Raw genomic sequence first — 20,665 nt, 5'->3', positions numbered from 1 at the left:
GACGCAGATAAAGAAATACAGTTAAAAGGAGGCAGTCAAAGAGTATCAGATGAAAGTGTATCAGATGAAAGGTCATAAGTGAAGTTGACTTCCAGTGTGAAGATCAATCAGATAAGTAGCTTAAAGGGCAAAATATCAAAGACCAAGTCAGTAGAACCTAAATAACAGGGACAACAAGAAGGAGTTCGATAGTTGTCTCTATATTCTTACATGAAGATATTTCATTTTCCTTGAATAAATCTATTTTTGTAAAAGTAGTTTAGGATATTTTCTTAGTCCTACTGTTGTATAAATAACTCTCTTTACGAGTTATTAAGGGTTCACAGTTGTTGACATTTGAATAAAGTTCACTCTTGGACCAAGTTCACTGTTCACCACTGAACTAGGTTGATGCTTGAAGAAGCATTTGTAAACACTTAATGTACTTGACTTTTCTGAACCCTTAATACAAAACAAAGGACTCTGAATTCTATTTTACACAACTTGTGTTTCTTGCAAGTTTTTCCAGTATTACATAGTATGTTTTTCTTCATATTCTTATGTCTTACAGAGATACAAAGGTAGGAATAATTGAGTATTAATCTGTTCCTATAAGCTCATGAAGTGATAATCTCTAAAGAGAATGGATTAATAGACTGTGTGTTCAATTAGTTCCCTCTAATCAATAAATCATCAACATCTTGTTGTAATCATAAGCATATTCTCTTGAACATTTTGAATGTTGGTCAGAGGTTTTCATACTTATGATTATGCAAATTTCAGTTTGGAAACTGTGATAATCATATTTTATTTCTTTGTTTTTGCTCACCACTATTCAAACTTTATCACTGTGTGAAATTTTATTGCAGTCCTATGCTTTGAGATTAATATTATTCAAAAGGTTAGACATTAGAGTGTTACAACTGTTTCATTCATTGGTCTTCAAAACTAAAACAAAAACCCCAAAACAATTAACAATTATCTTAGATGCTCTGGCATTGATAACTAACCGTTATTATCTTAGAGATACAACACTAACCTAACAATAAAAAACAAAAATGGAGAAAAAAACCGTCACCACTACCATAAATTCCATCTTTTGTTGCGAGGACAAACAAACATACATATATAAAGAGATTAAAGTAAAACAAAATTTTGAAAGACTCAAAACCGTTCGTGAGAGCATATTATTTGGTTGCTAGGTCTTGTGGAGGAAAATGTAAGACTCAAAATAACTCGGCCCCAACCATAATAAAGGAAAATAAAAGACGTTGTACCTAGTAAAAGAGGTACATTCGAAAACATTATCTCACTGAGAAGGTTTGCAGGTGGAGAAGATTAAAACTACATAACCCCACATACATTCGACTTAAAATGAAGTATTAACCAAGGTAAAAACTTCTGTAAGGTACTCCTGTGTGCAAATCCACTAAAAAACTCTTGGTGGAGACAATAACCTTCATTATTCTGCAAAATAGGAAAACGGGAAAAATATTTGGAATTGAACACACATAGATGATGTGTTATCTGTGAACACAATGACGTAAAATTTATAAAAATTTCAGAGAGGGTTTTGAATTTAATTACTTGTAATAAGAACCGTTGTTTAAATACGGAAAAAGCTAAACCAGTTCAACAAATGAGAAAATCAATCCTTACCATGTAAACTCCATACATATATCAACGTATCGAGTAGGGAAACTAAAGAGAAATTTCCATGGAACCCTAATTGAAGAACGGGAAATGTGGTAGAAAGAATAGGGAGAATGAATGATCCAATTGTAAATGTCGATAGTTAATAACACCGTAAAAGAAAACCTAGTTCATATTTACCGTTAATTAATTACGATAGCTTCTCAGTCGTTGATCGGGAAAGTAAAAACTTATCATCGTGGAGATACCAAATGCATCCCGTATACGTAGTGGCTCGAGAGAGTTTACTGCTATTGAGATGTCAAGCAGACTCATAGGGATTTGTAATAAAAAAATTACTGGTAAACGTTAAACAACTATTGATCTGTGACAATTCATATTTAACGGTGGTGTTAACAAAACCATAGTAATTGCAAAGGACATATCATGCAGGGTTGTGTGGATGCATTTAATGAAAAATATGGACAACTATAAGAAAGAAGAAAGAAAGAAATTATTTTAACGTATAGGAGGTTAAAGATAGCTTATGGGACAGATTGTCGCTTCATCTGCTTGATGTATTTGGCCTTTTTTCTGTGAAGCTTCACAATAAATGCTCCCAGCTTCTCAACAAACCCCTCGCTAAATAGATTATCCCAAGAGCTGGCTGCCAGTGTATCTACATAACTTTCCCTTGCCTTTGAAGGCCTCACATTCTAAAATGAAATGTTTTTCTGTTTCCACTTTTCCGAAAGAACAAAAAATGCATACCCTTTCCTCCCACACTTCCTTTGGCCTTTTCCAGCGCCCTGTTTCACAACAAAGTTGATGAGAATTAGTCTTTAACTGGGCAATAAAAATTTTGTGTCTCCAAGAGATATTTGCCTCTATGTATGCTTTTGGTTGATGATTGTGAGTGGGATTAAACACTTCAATATAGTAATTTTTCTTTCTTTCTAGCTCCTTATCCCAAGTACGTTTGTGGAACTTTTCCATAACAAAAGCTTTTATCTCTTTGTTATTTATGGGACATGCGTTCAAGCAAATACCCCATTTACTAAACCATTTGTTATTTTGCTGCATCCAAGTCCTTTTTCTCTTGCACAATCTATCATTAAAGACAACCTTAGGCCATCTACCATCTTCCATTTGCTCAATTTTTTTTAAATACCTTATGACTCGCACCATAGCAATTGCTTCAATAGGAGCACTCCCTGTTTCACTTAACAAGATATCATAAGGAACTGCGCTTTTCATTTTAAATTTGTTTGTAATCAAACGCTTCTGAATTTTCTCAATTTGTCTCCACTGCATGTTGGAGGTACTGCTAGCCTAGCCCACAGTTCACAACCATAGAGAATCACTGAAATCACTAGAAGCCCAAAAAGAGTTTGAGTGGTCTTCCAGTCCCATAACTCTGCTTCTCTACACTTATTTTGAAAAGCATAAAATGCTTTCCAACCCCCCAAAGTTTTTTTCTTTCTACAACCATTCCAGCGTAGATTTTTGTTGAAGTCAATCCTGAGGTATTTATAATCCGCAACTTCTTCTAGAATGTTTCCTTCAAAGTAGAACTGATTCTAGTTATGTTTTCTTTTCTTAGAGAAGACCACTACTTTCGTTTTGTTGATATTCACTTGCATCCCCACACTTCTACAAAAATGCTCAAGGGATAGTAAGTGCTTTTGCAAACCAAGAGTCGATTTAGCAATCAGACTAAGGTCATTTGCATACAAAAGAAGCCTTATAACAAACTTGCACAAATATATACCATCACCCCCTTGCGAATTTAACCACTCCTCAAGCTTGTCGATATATAAACCAAAAAGGGTAGGAGACAGTGGGCAACCTTGCTTGACCCCGATATCGCCTCTAAAACTTTTAAAAATGCCTGCTAAAGTTCTAATTTTGACTTTCACATCTTCATACAATCTATACATAGCTGCTCTCAAATGTTTAGGAACCCCAAGTTCCTCCATTCTCTGCCAAAGTTTATCCCTAGGAACCGAGTCAAATGCTTTTCTGAAATCAACAAAGCAACAAAAGGCTTCTTCTTTTTTCTCCCAAACTTTTTCAATGATGTGCCTTAAAGTTATGCAATGATAAACTGTGGAATCTTTAGGTCTAAAACCTGTTTGCCCTTTAGCACGCTTATCTCTTTCTTTTGCCTACTTTCTAATTTTGTTTTCTAGCATGCTTCCAAATAGCTTTGCAAACAAAGGGTTTATCATGATGGTCCTATAATTGGAGGGATTATTGACATCACCGCTCCTCAAAAGAGGTATTGCCAGACTAGTTGACCAATTTGTGGGGAGCCCTTGTTGTATGATGTTGTGAAGGCTGGAGAGAAGCATTAATATACAAATTAATAGTTTGATTTTAAACAATGCCGTACTCTAATCACCGTAGGAATTGCCTGAAAAGTTACGGAAATTTCAGTTATATTTAGAGAAAATCCAGCAAAGATTTTTCTAAATCCAAGTTATAGTTGTCAAACTTCAAAATTTTAAGTGTCTTAGATGTTTTTGATGGTGTTGAATCTATTTCCACCATCAAAAACACGATTCAAACACTATCTCTACAAGATTTTTCGAATTTTTTTTGCCGAGATTCCAGCCACTTTTGGCCGTCCAGCCAATTCCTTCACCTCGGTAGACGACTCCTTAAACAATGACCGAGAAACCTTGTATAATACCACATTGATTTCCGAATAGCAAGGCAATGTATGTATATATATATTATAAATCATGTGTGTTGTTTGTAACAAATAACAAGGCGGTATGTATATGTTTTATAAACCATGTGTGTTGTTTGTAACAAATAGCAAGGCAAAGTGTGTATAAAAATCATGTATATTGTTTGTAACTAGAGTGCATTATAACTAACAATTGCACAAGTGTTGCAAAGGAAACGTCGTAAGGCAGTAGCGTAAAAAAGAGTAGTGTTAACAGTAAATGCGTCACTTGCAACATCTAGAGCAAAAATCATGGATGCGGTTAATATTCAAAACCAATTCAACAATTTGAAACATTGTGAAAGCATACAAAAGATTAAGAACATTGTTTCTCTTCATATGTTTCTTGATTGAGTGTGAAAATGAAATCCAATTATATTTTTATTATATTAGCAAGGTATAAATATGGACAATGTTATTTACATAAAAGATGGAAAACTATGAAATCAAAAGTAAGGGAAAAGTTCAAAATAAAGATTCTTGTTCACTGTAGGAAAAGTCAAATATATTAAATACCTTAACATATAATCCATGACATGAATAGGATTGGTCCATATCCAATGTTAAGAGGCTACATCTCAATGAAAATTAAGTCTCAATCATCATTATTAGACTCAATGGGTTTAACATTTTCCAAAATAGTAGGATCAAAATTTAGAAACATATCCTTTAGTTGTATATGACGGGGTGGCTAATTGTGCCTACTTTCTCTCCTCTCCTTAAATGCACAAATAACCCTAATGCATTATTGGACATGAATCTATGGGACTATTGAGAAATTATGTGGCTAGGGGAGGAACCAAGTGTATCCTTGGTTAGGCAATAGATAGTGCAACTCAAAATCTCTAATCTCTAGGGGAAGTGTGTCATTTTCATCTCTATCATTCATAGTTGTAGGGAAAAGTTAACAAGAATCAAGCTATTATTAAATCATGAAAAATATGAAAAGTTCCATAATATCAAATAACACCTCATTCCACTTGTTCCATAACAAAAGAAAGGAAAAGATATACATGAATAAATTAACATTGATTCAAAATTATACAATCTTTGGAATCTTAATATTATCTCTCAAGAGAGCTCTCTAGGATTGATGTAAAGACATGTTCAGTAAAAAGGGATTTATCCCATCCAAAAGTAAACTCGACAAGGAGGAACAATTAGAAAACTATTGAGTACTCATAGTTGCTCCCATTTATGACATTAAGGTTATTGCAGCCCTATATCGACACTCTTGGCTAATTTTTTTTTTCCCTGAAACGGTATTGAAAGCCTTTATACTCGTGCATGTGGATGAAAAATGAAAAACAAGCAGGATGAAGAAGTGAAGGTTCCACATAACTTATTAAGCGACTACTGTCGTTGAACTTTTATATTTCGTGTATCTTTGACTAGACTCAAGTACGGTAGCCCTAAAGCACCTTCCAAAACCCTGGATGAAAGGTTCCACTGTAATCTGCCATTGGAAACCTTAGAAGTGACTCTGGCATTGTCAGGAAAAGTTCGAGGGAAACTTTTCAATGCTCTCAAACAGGGTGTTACAACAAATTACCCGATCTTAGTTTTGATACTTCTGGAGATTTGTTTCTCACAGGTTTCACAGTTTATTTTTAAGTAAGATTATGTGCTTCTAATAACTGTTTTAGGCGTGATTTTTAATTAAAAAAATAAAAAATAAAAAATAAAATTGGAGAAAAACTTTCCAATGCTCTCAAATGAGGTGTTACAACAGATTACTCGATCTTAATTTTTAACCGATCTTAATTTTGATACTTATGGAAATTTGGTTTTGGTTCCTACAAGTTCCACTGTCCATTTTTATTCTAATCACTACTTTAGGCGTGATTTCTTCAATTGAAAAAAAAAAAAAAAAAAAAAAGACGACTGATCCTAGTCTCTGCTCTCTCTTTCACCAACTAGCTTCATTAATTTTGCTTGATCAACTTGTTAGTGGTCGACAGAGTAAAGGTAGTTAGGGTGCGGTTTTGGTAGAGACCCTGTGGCATTTTTCTCTCCCTTTCACCAACTAGTTTCATTAATTTTGCTTGATCAACTGGTTAGTGGTCAACATAGTAAAGGTAGTTAGGGTGCGGTTTTGGTGGAGACCCTGTGGCATTTTGATGGGTAGTTCCACCGGGACTGGGTATAGTTTTGAATTAAAAATCATTGTATAAATATTTAAAATGTAAAAATTATGACATGAATAATTCAATTGTATTCACATATCTCTGTCAAAAAAAATTAGTGAGAAATTTATCCATCTGGCATTGTATTAAATATTTAATAAAAATTAATGTGCATGAAAAAAAAAAATATTACCAATTTTGTATTAAAAATTTAATAAAAATTAATATGCATGAATAAAAAAAATATATATATTTTACCAATTTTAAAATTACTCCAGTTTTTCCGTAAATCCAACTTACATTTGAGTTGTGTGCAGTGACTTCATTTTTTATCTGTAATATTCCTTATGGCAAGAACTACACTAATTACTTTGATGAATAGTCTAAGTTGATTGTACATAATAAAAAATAAAATCACTTAGACATGCAATCTCTTTTTGGTCCACCCTGCAAAATAACTGTCATCAGAGATTCATGGTTCAAATACATATTTTTTTAATAGTTCCAAATAGAAAAGTAAGAGAAAATAGAAAATTATGCAAAAATTAAAGATAAATTAGAGTGCCTACTCTCAGAACCCTCGATGCCTCAGTTTTCCTATTGTAAGTTGCAGGGTGGGAAGAGTCAACTTGCAGGCTGAAGGGAACACGCAAATGAGCACCGAGCATGGGTAGGAACCCAGTGGGAGACAACCAGAAGGGTTGGTGGTCGAAGGTCTGAGGATCGATCCTGCATTCACCACTTTGGCAAGAATTACAGAAACTACATGAATTATGGTAGCATAAATTGTCACACAGAGAAAATAATATGGCACCGGGAATTTCATGGTTAGAAGTGGAAAAAAAATTAGCGAAAGCCGAATTCTGTTTAAATACAAATACAAAGACATCATAGACTTAGCTATGAAATTTTATCCAACCGCACTTTGTGCAACTAAGCTAGAACAACATACATACAAAATGTTGGAACACGTACAGATTCTTTGTGCCAAAAAGCTACATAAAACAAAACACACATTCGCTTGAAAATCTAGGAATAATTTGAAAGGGAAAATCTGAAATGGGTATAAAAATACCAACATTGCAAGATGTCACGGGATCCATCTGCAAATCCTTGAGCTTCTTCAGAATTTTTTTTGACAACAATAAAAAGGAAAGAACACAAAAATAAGACCCATAAACTGAAATCCCCACAAATAAAATAAAACACATAAACTTAATCCCACCCCAAAAAAAGCAAGCAATGCAATTAAGAAGCACGCACCCTGAAAAAAAGGAAAGAAGTACATGCATATCGAGTAAACTAAAATATGGCAAAGAAAAACTATAATAGCTGCAATTTAGACATTACCCAAACAAATCATCCATTGGAATGCCATTTCTCGATATTGTGGAGCGATTCCAATTGAATGGTTCATGCGAAGTCTTGAATAGGCGTGCACAGTGAACGACTCGCTAGTGGAGACTTGGCGAGTTGGGCGTTCGGTGGAGAGCGCCCGCCGATGGGCGACTTGGGTGTTCGGTGGGAGTGCCTGACAAGTTAGACGAGCTAAATGAAACGCATTTGGGTGAATGTGTGAAGGCAAACGAGGAGTTGGGCAAGAGTTGTTCAGGCGACCGTGTGGGCACACCGATGAGCTGGCTGAACATGTTGTGCCGATGAATGTGAAAATATTCTAAGTGTAAATCTGGGGCTTCCTCAGGATGGAACTTGTATATTGTAAATTGTTATTATTATTATCACGGGCAGACTCATCATAGAGAGTTGCTCCTCCGATTTATACTGTTGTGTATTTCATGTTAATGCAGATTCATGGTAATGAAGTTAATATGATAAATGGTATAATGAAAGATATGCTTAGCTGTTAAAATATATACTAAGTATAAAACGTAGTCGTAGTCCACAATCGCAAGCATTGGTGAAAAGAAAGCGGTCGGTTGTGCTGCACCTCCTATAGTGCGATTGGAGAGTACCGCCAGTGTAGGGGCGTGATAGGTGGTATCAGAGTTGATAATCGGATTTGCAGAAGAGATGATCCCACTACACTTTGTGATAGGTGGTATCGGCCTTGATTGAGACAAGAAGTTGAATACTTGACATTCGTGACAGGTAATTCAGATTTGTTGAAGAGAAGTGTTATACTTTGTGACCAGTTTAGCAGAGGTGAAGCATTGTGCTTGAGCCAAGCTGAATGACAAGACATGGCAGGTTTGGAAGAATGTGAAGGGAAGCTCTTGCTGACCTTATACAGGTTGAAGCGGATGAAAGAAGAGAACCCACAGATTCGAGGTAAACTTGAAGTCTTGGAAAGGAATGTTGAAGGCAAACTTCTTTGACTTGGTTGGGCAATGGAGCAGGATGTAGTTGCATATTGCGATGACGAAGAAGAGGAAGCCGTGATGTTTGAGGATGTTGCAGATATGAAAACGATGGAGGATGAACTTGAGATTGATCAAGTTGGGCCAGGATCGTGTGGTTTGCAGACATTGGTGGATGGGGATACTCACATGGAGGAGCCTCATGATGAAGTAATTATTATTAATACTTGTGTTTCAGTAAGACTTTTGGAAGATGAACCGTATGTAGGGATGGGAAAAATCAGGTTGCTAATGCAATGGAGGATCGCACCATGGATGTCTATGGGGAGACATTGTATGGAGAAGCAAGGACCATTGACTGTTGCAGGACTTCTTGGGGTTGTTTGTGACCTTATGGTAGAAGGTACAAAGGCCCGTGACAAGGGAGGAACATGATGATCGTTGCAGAGGAATGGGTCAAGCTTTAGTCATATGGAGAAATTGGCTAAATGCCCGGCATGACTCATGGACAGATTGGAGGAGGGCACACACTTGAGTATGGTGATACTTGGGTGGACTTCTCATGGCCAATACCAAGAGGAAGTCTTGGTGGAACCTTCAGTGGGGTATCCATGGTGGAAGGAACTCATATGATGATGATATGGTTTAGGTGACCGAGTTCACTAGACCGATTTGTAGGCTTGGATGAGGGTGACTAATTGTTGTGATGGGTCTACTTAGATGGACAACATGGGTAACTTAAGTCATGGACATCGAGTTGGGGACATGGAGCATGGCAGTCTTATGCAGGGACATTACGTAGGAGCACTTGTAGAGGTGTCATTTATGGGCATCCAATGAGGAGTGCCAAGGCAGGGATGTTGTGCAGGTGGATTTGCTGATGTGACATGGAGATATTTTATCTATGAGTCGATGGAGAGGTTGTGCACTCTTGTACAACAAGGCCATGGACTTGGTTGGATTTGTGAGCAGATTATGGAGCATTCCTACTACATGGAGAGCTGAGGCATCTGGCAAAGACCTTTGGGCCAAGACATGTATGCTTGCGAGGGTGTTGGTTGGAGATGACTCATGGAGCTCATGATGACATGAGGTTGTGAGTTTTAGGGACTTCATATTGTGGTGGACTTGGAGGATCTGATGCATTGAGGAGCTGAAGTTGGGGACTTTGATACAGAATGGGGTGCATACTTTTGAGTACATGCATGGGTGTGCTTGAAAGAGTGACTTGATGAGGAGGATCAATACGAGACACTTTGGAGTGATAGAGTTGAAGCGATGATGATGCCTTGGTGGAAACACTTGGAAATGGGTTGAGCCGAGACTTAACCACTTTTTATACATGGAAATTGATTGATCTACAATCACAGGCAGCATGTGGATGATGAGACAGGTGTATACTTGTTTCTATGGCAGACTTGAAGGATGGCACATTACAGATATGATGGAGGTTGCTTCATGGACCTGGATGTGGCACATCGAGAGTTAGGTTTGATGAGAGGATCTCTTCATATTGAGGAGATGGATTTTACACATATGGATGATGATGTTGGATAGATGCGGCTGATTTCATGCAACACATTGATACCAAACATCATGGAAATCATGTTGCAGATGAGATGAAGACTACTTTATGGACTCAGACATGGCTTACTAATATGGAGATGGATTCTTGATCGAGTTGATGTTGTGACAGGAGTCTGAGAAATCACTGATGATGGCATAAGGGATGTGCATTCTTATGGTTTGGGCATGACAATTGGATTAGCTACCCCACTAGTTCAAGTCATGGGGGTTGACGGTGTACAGATATGTGTTAGCATTATGTTGGAGTACCATGGCAATAGTTCACACGATGACGATACATGATGAGGTCGACACGATATGTTGTAGTAAGCATGTAGCTTGAGTTGGAGGGACTAGCCTTCCACAATGGGAGCAGCATGTGAAGATTGTGATGGATGTGGTTGATGATCATGGATTGAGGAGACTTTCCGATGTATGACATACCGGTGGTTTATATGCCTTGGTATGGGTATCTTGGTGACAGATGGTTGCTAGAATGAGAGATTGTCGAGGACTACAATGACTTCAATTGGGGGAGAATGTAACGCCCACGAGCTGCAGGTTATACAAAGAGCTTGCACGAAGGCAACAAGTTGAGGAGCAGCAACACGATGGGAGGAAATGCTCAAAATAAACTAAGTGTTTGTGGAGGTCATTTGATATATAGGACGTGGGCAGTCTTGGCGGGCCAATGGGTGGGCAAGGCCAAATGATGGGACACCACACTTGGGTCGGCCGGTGGGCAAGCCGACCCGTTCAAGAAATGAAACAAAGGTTGAAACGGAGATATGGTGGGTCGGATGGTCGTGAGACACAATGTTTCAAATGATGGGCGAACCATATATATGGAAAGACTTGGCGATGGTGCTAAGGCAAGAAAAACGCACAAGTTCAGAGCATTCAAGAAGCGCGAGGGTGAAAGTGCGAATTTGGACTGAAGTAAACGGGCGAAGGTGCAAGCGGACACGGGCTGAAGCACCCAAGCCGAAACGAAGGAAGGTCGTTCGAAGGCATTTGTGCAGGAAGTCTTTCGAGGGTGTTTGTGCAGGAAGTCATTCGAAGGCATTTGTGCATGAAGTCGTTCGAGGGCATTCGTGCAGGAAGTCATTCGAAGGCGTTCGTGCAGGAAGTCGTTTGAGGGTGTTCATGCAGGAAGTCGTTCGAAGGCATTCGTGTAGGAAGTCGTTCAAAGGTGTTCATGTAGGAAGTCGTTCAAGGGCATTCATGCAGGAAGTCATTCAAAGGTGTTCGCTTAGGACATCATTTGAAGGATTGTTCAGAGGTCTTTCAAGGGGTTGTGCAGGAGGTTGTTCGGGTGACCATTCGGAAAGTCGTTCGAGGGTGTGCGAGGGCACGGAAGGGCGCCCGCCTGAACGACACAAGTTGGTGAACGGTGGTTTTTGCAAAGTCTTTAACGGGCGTGCATGGTGAATGACTCACCAATGGAGACTTGGCGAGTTGGGCGTTCAGTGGAGAGCACCCGCCGGTGGGCGAGTTGGGTGTTCGGTGGGAGTGCCCAACGAGTTAGATGAGCTGAACGAAATGCATTCAAGTGAATGTGCGGAAGCAATCAAGGAGTTGGGCAAGAGTCGTTCAGCCGACTGTGTGGGCGCACTGACGAGCTAGCTAAATGTGTTGTGCCGATGAATGTGAAAATATTCTAAGTGTAAATCTGGGGTTTCTTCAGGATGGAACTTGTATATTGTAAACTATTATTACTATTATTACGTGCAGACTCATCATAGGGAGTTGCTCCTCCCAGTTATACTATTGTGTATTTCATGTTAATGCAGATTCATGGTAATGAATTTAATATGATAAATGGTATAATGAAAAATATTCTTAGCTGTTGAAAAATAAACTGTATAGAAAGTAGGTGTAGTCCACAATCGCAAGTATTGGTGAAAAGAAAGTGGTCGGTGGTGCCGCACCTCCTATAGTGCAGTTGGAAGAGTACTGCTAGTGTAGGGGCATGACAGGTGGTATGGAGAGGAAGTTCTTTTTAAGGGAAACACCTTACAACGTAAAAATATAAAAACAATAAAGGATACCATGTCTTTCATATAAATGATCAAACAATGGTGAAGATGGGATTCGTGTCACTCCATCATATGATACGATATGAGCATTAAAACTTTTAATTAAGAAACAAGTGTTCATAATAGATGGATACAATTCCAAAGTAACAGAACAAGTGTTCATAATATAAGGATAGAATTCCAAAGTAACAGAATGAAGGATATTCTTAGAGAAATAATTATGAAAACATTAAGGTGTATATTCTACAGAAGAAGAACAAGATTAATAATTCAATGAGTTTTATATTATTAGGTTTATTATTTTTGTTGATATTATACTAAAGCATATGCATAGACATATAGTTGTCACTTTGGAAAAAAAATAAAAAATAAAAAACTAGTGTATTTATATTATTAGGGTTATTATTTTTGTTAATAGTATACTAAAGCATATCTATAGACATATAGTTGTCACTTTGGAAAAAAAAAAAAAAGGTGAGTGTTATGTATTGCTAAATTCAAAAACTTAATATATACAAATACCCTTGGAAGTAAACTTCAATAAGGAGAATCATAGTTTGTCATATGGGAGCTACTAACCCATGAATCTTAACATTTTAACATGAAATATATAGATAGAGAGAGAGAACTATAACCATGTTCTATGTATTTCATGTTAAAATGTTATATATATATATATATATATATATATATATATATATATATATATATATATATATATATATATATATATATATATATATAATAGTTATTACAATAAAACATAGAATGAAAGTGAAAATGTATCATTTCTTGATATTGTGGTCTCTAAAAGAGAGTTATATGAATGTATTGATGTACTTCATTTTAATGGAAAAAGATTCTTAATGAAAGATCGATGAAATACATTTTATCAAACAAAATATTGATGTTATAAGTATCCAAATATGTTAAAATCATGAAAATCAGTGGCTGTAATACCAACAAGCACCATTTCATGTGAATGAGGATTTTTTAAACAATATATAATAAAAGATATAAGGAGAACATGATTCTAAATTATCAAACTTGATGTTAAGATGTGTATCATTAATAGGTCCTAACACATTGTGGGTGAAGTTGCAATGAGCTTATAAGATTTGGCACAATGCAAAGGAAATAATATTTTTTATGAGAATCAAGTTATAATTTTTTTCTTTCTATTTTGTCAAAATTTGATGATGATTAATGTAGACTTATATGGTTTACTAGACCTTAATAAGGTAAGAGGTTAAACAAAATTCTTTAACATTTTATTTCTATGCTCGAAAAGAAGTGAGAAAAGTGTTCCCATATCACCATATTTTTGCTTACTTAAAAGATAAAGGAGAATGGTATTGTGGAAAATATTTTGAAAAATAGATTGAATATGAGTATAAGATGGACAATCTAAGAGAAATTGATTTTCATCTCCAAACCTATTAGTATCACATAGGTGATAGAGCCTTTCATCCCAAGGTGTTTTGGGAATTAACCAAAGCCTTGTTTCACATTGGTGCTCATGAGAATTAGTTCTTGTCTTAGCAATGTTCATTTTTTTCTTAACATTAGTCAAGAAGGAAACATGATTTTGGTTTTTAAGATGGGTTGATCAACTCCTTATAATATCTTTGTTTCTTATTTCCCTCTAAAATATTTATTACCCCACTAATTCTCGTTTAATTTGGACCCAATAATATTTTTAATATTATCCTTATTATGCAACTTGATCTCCTTCTTTATTCCCCAATGTGTCATCCAAGCAGAGGCATCATTATGATATCCTTACTTAAGTCATAGATGGGGATTTTGGCTAGAGTTAGAAGAAATTTTAATAAATCTCTTAGTTTCCATGTTGCATAACTTCTTCTTATATATAAGATACCTTGTCATATCCATGCTTTCAGTGGGGGGAAAGTTGGCATCAATCAGGAGGATAGGGTATGGAGCATTTCCTTTAATCCTGATATTGTAGGTTATGAACCGCTTTTGTACCTACTCAATATTCCACCAAAACTATTTGGATATACTAAACCCCACACCTCACATTCATATAAAATGACAAGAGCGTTGAGAGTCTTAAAGAGGAGAATTTCTTTTTGTTTTTGTTTCCCATATCCCGAAATCATCTCAATTATAATTGTTTTCAAGCCCATAATAAGATTTCCAACCTCCATTTATCATTTTCTCAATGTTATAATTACAATTGATCTTATGATGGATCTCACTTCCTAGATACTTGTACGAATGATTTTCTTCCGAGTAGTTGCTTTCATAAATGAAAGTATCATATCCCAAAATCATCTTAATTATAATTGTTTTCAAGCCCATAATAAGATTTCCAACCTCCATTTATCATTTTCTCAATGTTATAATTACAATTGATCTTATGATGGATCTCAATTCATAGATACTTGTATGAAGGATTTTCTTCCAAGTAGTTGTTTTCATAAGTGAAAGTATCATAGGTGATAATTTTAGATTTAATTATCATCACTTTACTTTTTTTAATACTGTCATATCTATCTTGGAGAATAAATATTGTATGGTTCTGTTGTGACCATCAACAACCCCCCTTTTTATTACTGTTATCAATAACATTAATAAATGGGGACCCTTCCAAAAAATCAAATCTTAGCATTTACTGCTGCCTTTTTCTTTTCGAATAAAACAAGATATCAAAGTGGAACTTTCTAAAACATGTAAATTTATCTTTTCATACTCCAAGCGCATCACAAACTATGAGTTTCCTTATAAAAAATGCTACATGACTACAAGACCTAAGAAAAGCTTTATAACAGAAAGTCTCGAACATTAAGAGGAACTTTAAAAAATCCGCTTTTAAACGATATTTTTGCATCAGAAAAGGTCATAGTGGGCATCCCTTATAAAAGTAATTCCTCGAAAATGCGATCCGCGAGAATGCGAGATCACAAAGCTTACAACCTCATCACATTGAAAATTCCAAATTCTATGGCACTACTTTATGTAACATTCCCAAATATCGCGAAATGCGATAAGCCTCTCACAAATCGCGTATCACAGCCCCCCGATATAACGACGGTTTTTAACGATAGTAGGTTTTTTGATATTGCGAAGCAAATCGCAAAATCTCTTTTATCGCAGATCAAAGGGTTCATAGTTCTAGGATAGGACTTTCTGATGTTCGATGCAAAGTTATGAACATTAAATTTTAGCTTAACAGTCCATTAGTGGTCATTTATTAAAAAACGATTCGAATCAGGGTAAAGGACCATTTGATGCAGGACGATATATTTTGATATGATTTAGAATTAAAAGCTTTCTTATCACCTTATTCTTGTTTTTCTATTGATTTTTCCCGTATTCACTATCATCTTTATCATATTCTTTCTCTCTGCTTGCAATTTTCAAGAAAAGTATGCATAGTGTAATACACGATGAAATGGGGAAGAAAGGCAAGGCACTCACATTTGAGAAAACCGAAATGACTCCATTATTCACAGACACCACATGTACTAGGGACGCAGTGATATCTACCTGGGAAGCCATGTACCAGTTGTTAGAAGAGGAAAACTCAAGAATTATGAAAGTTACAGTTACAGCGATGGACGCGGCTCTTCTGCATCATCCTTAACTGAGCTTGCATGCTCATTTCTACACCGTATTGTTGTGAGGCTAAAAATGCTCCCCTACATTGATATGGTGAAATGGATTATAGATCATGCAGACATATATTATAGAGAGTTCAAGACAGCCAGTCATCAAGTCATGGGGTCGTTTACCCCAAACAATTTGAGACGCATGTATCACTTGCCAGAACTCCAAGCTAGCTACAACAAGCAATTTGTAGAACAGTTTGCCAAGGAGAATGAAGACTTGGCAGAATGCACAAAGCACTGGTTGAACAATGAAGAAAGATTAAAGAAGGATAAAAACGGTATGTACGCCACTGGCTCTCTTTCTTCTCCTTACTGTTTTTCCGCTACAATTTTGTGTAGATTGTTTAGGAGACTAGACATAAACAAGTTTTCATCAGAATGGTTACCTCTATTCAATGTAGCTACCAATGCCACCATAATGGATTGGGCCCAAATTTTATCGAATAATTTATCCTCTGCAATTTTAGGATACAGAACTAAAAGAAGTTTTACTTCAAGGGTTTACCCTCCATTCTTTTTTAGTGCCTATGTCATTGATGCTATTTGTTTTGTTTCTAATTTTCCTATTATGGGATGGAAGTGGACGGTACAAAATCCTCTTTCCATTCATGTTTATCACAAAGTATTGTGGGAATCCAATTTCATGCCATATTTCTACAAGATTTGTCATGGAGTTATGCTCCCTATTCATAAAATTCTCTACAACAGAGATGCCCCAAGGTTTTCCCCAGAAGCTGAAGTGGACATTCTCCCCGTGGGAAGGTGGTTTGGTGAAGATTTATTCACATATATTAGAGTTTTTGGCAGCATTGCTTCACCCCATGTGCTTCCTTTTTACGTCTCCGACAAACTAATGGCCAGGGAAATAACCTACCAGACCTGTGGCATTGGGGGAATGAGAAAAGTACTGAAAGATTCTAAGAAGACCATTTGGCATCAATTTCCTGTGGTATGCGAATATTTTTCATTATTTGACTTAGGTCATGCTTTTAAAGAAGCTGATAATATGTTATGTTTACAACTACCAAAGTTCTCGGGGAGGCAGTACGATCCCTTTGGTGTTGTAAGTAATTTTACTACAATGGTTAAAATAAAAGTGTTTACCAATGAAGAAGATCCCTTTGACAATGTCTTTCTACAAAAGAACACTTTCAAAGAGGTTCTACATATGCCACGAATTCATTTTGACCAAGAAAAACTCCAAAAGTTTGACAATTACAGAAAAAAGAGGTTAACAAAGGTCCCATTGGACCAATTGCTCATTGAACCAATAAGGGAGCCTACTCTTAGTGTTAGCATAAGTGGAAGTTCAAAAGAGGAGAAGTCTAAATTAAATTCCGAAAAAGAATCAGCTGAAAAGTCTGATGATCAATTCAAGAGTGGACACAGCAGAAGTGAGGGGTCAATTAAAGACACAACTCAATCTACACAAAATGTTAGGTTCCCACCCTAACCCCCTTATTTATGTAATGGGATCATGTCATAGTCAAGAGTCAATAAAGCCCATATTAATAATTGTAAGTGGTTAATCCGCAATTAATGACGGAACCACAGTTAGTTGCAAATGGGTCGTAGTATTAGATAGATGGTATTAATAAAACCCATTGTATTGGCCCGTGGTATTGCATGTATGAGTCATATATAAAGGATAGAGACTCCCTGCGAGGAGCATCATGTCTTATTTTGTAGTCGAGCTCTGCTCTATTGGAGGTTGCCCCCTCGAAGAGGCAAGTGAACATTACTCTCTGAATAATAAAATCATTGCTATTTTGTGTTCTTGGGTATCTTTTCTTCGCATATTTTGTATTGGGTATCATTTTGCAGGTTAAGAGCATAACAAGTGGTATCAGAGCACTTTCCAAGGCCGGTGGGATCTCCATTTCTTAGCAAAAAAATTTTTTTGGCTAGAGACGTGTTTCGGCGTCTTTAAACCACGGGATTTGTCATTGAGCGCATAAACCTGCGGATTTGGGGAGGCATGCACGCAGGAAATACAAGAGGTGGTCACGTCTGTTGGACTCCCTTGTAACCCCTGTGGGTACCCCTTCGAGTAGTAGCGCATTAGACAGAACCGCGCATGGATTGTCTTCCACGTACCCTCTGGGTATATTGGAAGCCCCCTAGGTTCCCTTGAAACCTCGCCATAGATAAACCGTCGGCCGTCTTGCGACTACAGTACACCGAGAACAGCACTCGGGGAGATTACTCGCCCGTACAATAGGGTAGTCGGGTTGTACGGCTAAGGGTACGGTCGATCCTCCTTAGTTAGAGCCCTTAAACATTGGGCCGAGTACTACTGCCAGACCCTTATGTATATTGCGATATATAGCACCTGACACTCCTCAAGACCATAGTTCCATTTTTCTATCAGGGGATCACACAGCATCTCTTCCAGACCCGCTTGTGCAAAAGGCAGCAGCAGCAGACATCAGTCCCGCAGTTCGCAGATCAGCCATTCCGATTAGATCCATCAGATCCGCAGAAGCAGTATGTTCCGCCATCAGATCCGCCATTCAGATCCACCAGATCGGAGTCGTTGTGAATACCGGGGTATAATTTTCGCAGGACTTTTGGCCGCATTGACATTTTGAGGATTTGGCCACTGCAGTATTGATAAGGAAGGAGTAAAACTCCGTTAGGAGTTTTCAGAAAGAAAGAAAGAAAAAAAAAAAAGTCGTTTGAGATCTTTTGGGGCACTTATTGGTGATCTAGCCCATTAGAATCAGGACGACGAGCTGAGCACAGTGGTACCATTCAATTATTAGTGAAAATTTTTAGGCGGTCCCAAATTTTCATCAGGTTGGTGTATGGTAGAAACTAGAGCTCAAGCAATGGCCAATGAAAGGATCGACAAACTTGAAGAATCCATGCACACCCTCACCCTTCAGCTTAACGGATTAAGTAACCAAGTCACGCAACTCATCCCAAAGGACAAGGAGAAAGCCCACGCGGAGGCGTATAATGGCAATGGATACAATGAGGGTGAGTCTAGCCACTCTCCTCACGTCTGGCACACCCACCAACCACCCAGTCAGCGACCTCCCAAGTTGGATATGCATAAATTTGACGGTTCTCACCCGTCGGCATGGATAGCACAAATGGACCAGTATTTCAAACTGAATCGTATCTTAGATGATGTGACTCAGCTTATGTTGGGGAGCATGTACTTGGACAATGAAAGGTGGCAATGGTGGGAATGGCATCAACGTTGCAATGGACCTTTTAGGACTTGGACCCAATTTAAAAAAGCTCTTCAAGGCCGCTTTGAATAGGAGGACTCTTTTTTGGGTCATCTTACTAAGCTCCGACAGACTGGTACAGTGGATGAATATATTACAGCTTTTGAAGCCTTAGCCTTTCGCACTTGAGGTCTCTCAGATGCGTTCTACATGGAATGTTTTATCAGCTGCCTTAAAGAAGCCATTAAATCTCAAGTCCTACTGCACCACCCTCCCACATGGACGGAGGCTTGCAAGGTAGCTTGTAACGTGGAACGTGCTTTAGCAGCTCAATACAGTCGCCCAAATTTCTCCGCTAAAGGTCACCCCCCACAGGCTCACAACACGACTCAAACACTCAAGGTCCAAAAGATGTCACCTGCGGAAATGGCCGAAAGAAGAAAGCAAGGACTATGTTACTACTGTGATGAAAAATACTCCCCAGGTCATAAATGCAAGGAGCCCAAATTTTTTCAAATAGATGCCACTGACTACAGCTCAACAGAGGAAGATCCACCACTTGAGGACCATGAGGCGCTAGAAGAAGACAACCAACAGGACAATGTCCCTGACGAACCAGTTATTTTGTTGCATGCGTTGGCAGGGATTTCTTCCCCTCAAACTCTCAAAATCAGAGGTTTTATTAAACATCGCCCAGTAGTAGTTTTGATTGATAGTGGAAGTACACATAATTTCATCCATCAAAAAGTCGCAGAAGCAGTGCATTGTTTTGTACGCGCAGTTTCTAACTTCCAAGTTCAAATTGCGGATGGAGGCACAATGAAATGTGAAGGTCGTTGTGAAAATGTCAAACTTCAAATGGGGGATTATTAGTTGAAAACCCACATGTTTGCCATACACATGGGGGGTTGCGACATTGTCCTCGGCGCTGAATGGCTTCGCACTCTTGTGCCAATCACAATGGATTTCCAGGAATTATATATGAGTTTTAAGCAAAACAACTACACACACACCCTCTGTGGACTCCAGGCGGGAGCCCCCTCTATCATCAGCTCGCATAGGATGGAAAAATTGTTAAAAAAGGGCAATCATGGAGTTGTAGCTCAATTTAATTCCATATAGGTAGTCGAAACAAACCCTCTGCCAATTCATCTTGAGATGCAACAGATTTTAAATAACTATCTGTCGGTATTTGACAAGCCTCATGAGCTTCCACCCTCGCGAGGGGAACATGATCATAGCATCACCTTGGTTCCAGGGGCCCAACCCCCAATTGTGCGCCCATACAGATATCCGTTCACCCAAAAGAATGAAATAGAAAAAATCATCAAGGAACTTTTGGAAGCAGGTGCCATTCGTCCCAGCATTAGTCCTTATTCATCCCCAGTGGTCATGGTGCTCAAGAAAGATGGGGAGTGGCGGATGTGTCCCGACTTCAGGGCCCTCAATAAGTT

Source organism: Pinus tabuliformis, chromosome X, assembly GCF_031772625.1.
Source record: "Pinus tabuliformis cultivar Carrire ecotype Pingquan chromosome X, CPIR1, whole genome shotgun sequence".
NCBI classification, from domain to species: Eukaryota; Viridiplantae; Streptophyta; class Pinopsida; order Pinales; family Pinaceae; genus Pinus; species Pinus tabuliformis.
The sequence above is the reverse complement of the archived record's forward strand: the minus strand, read 5'-3'. Positions refer to the sequence as shown.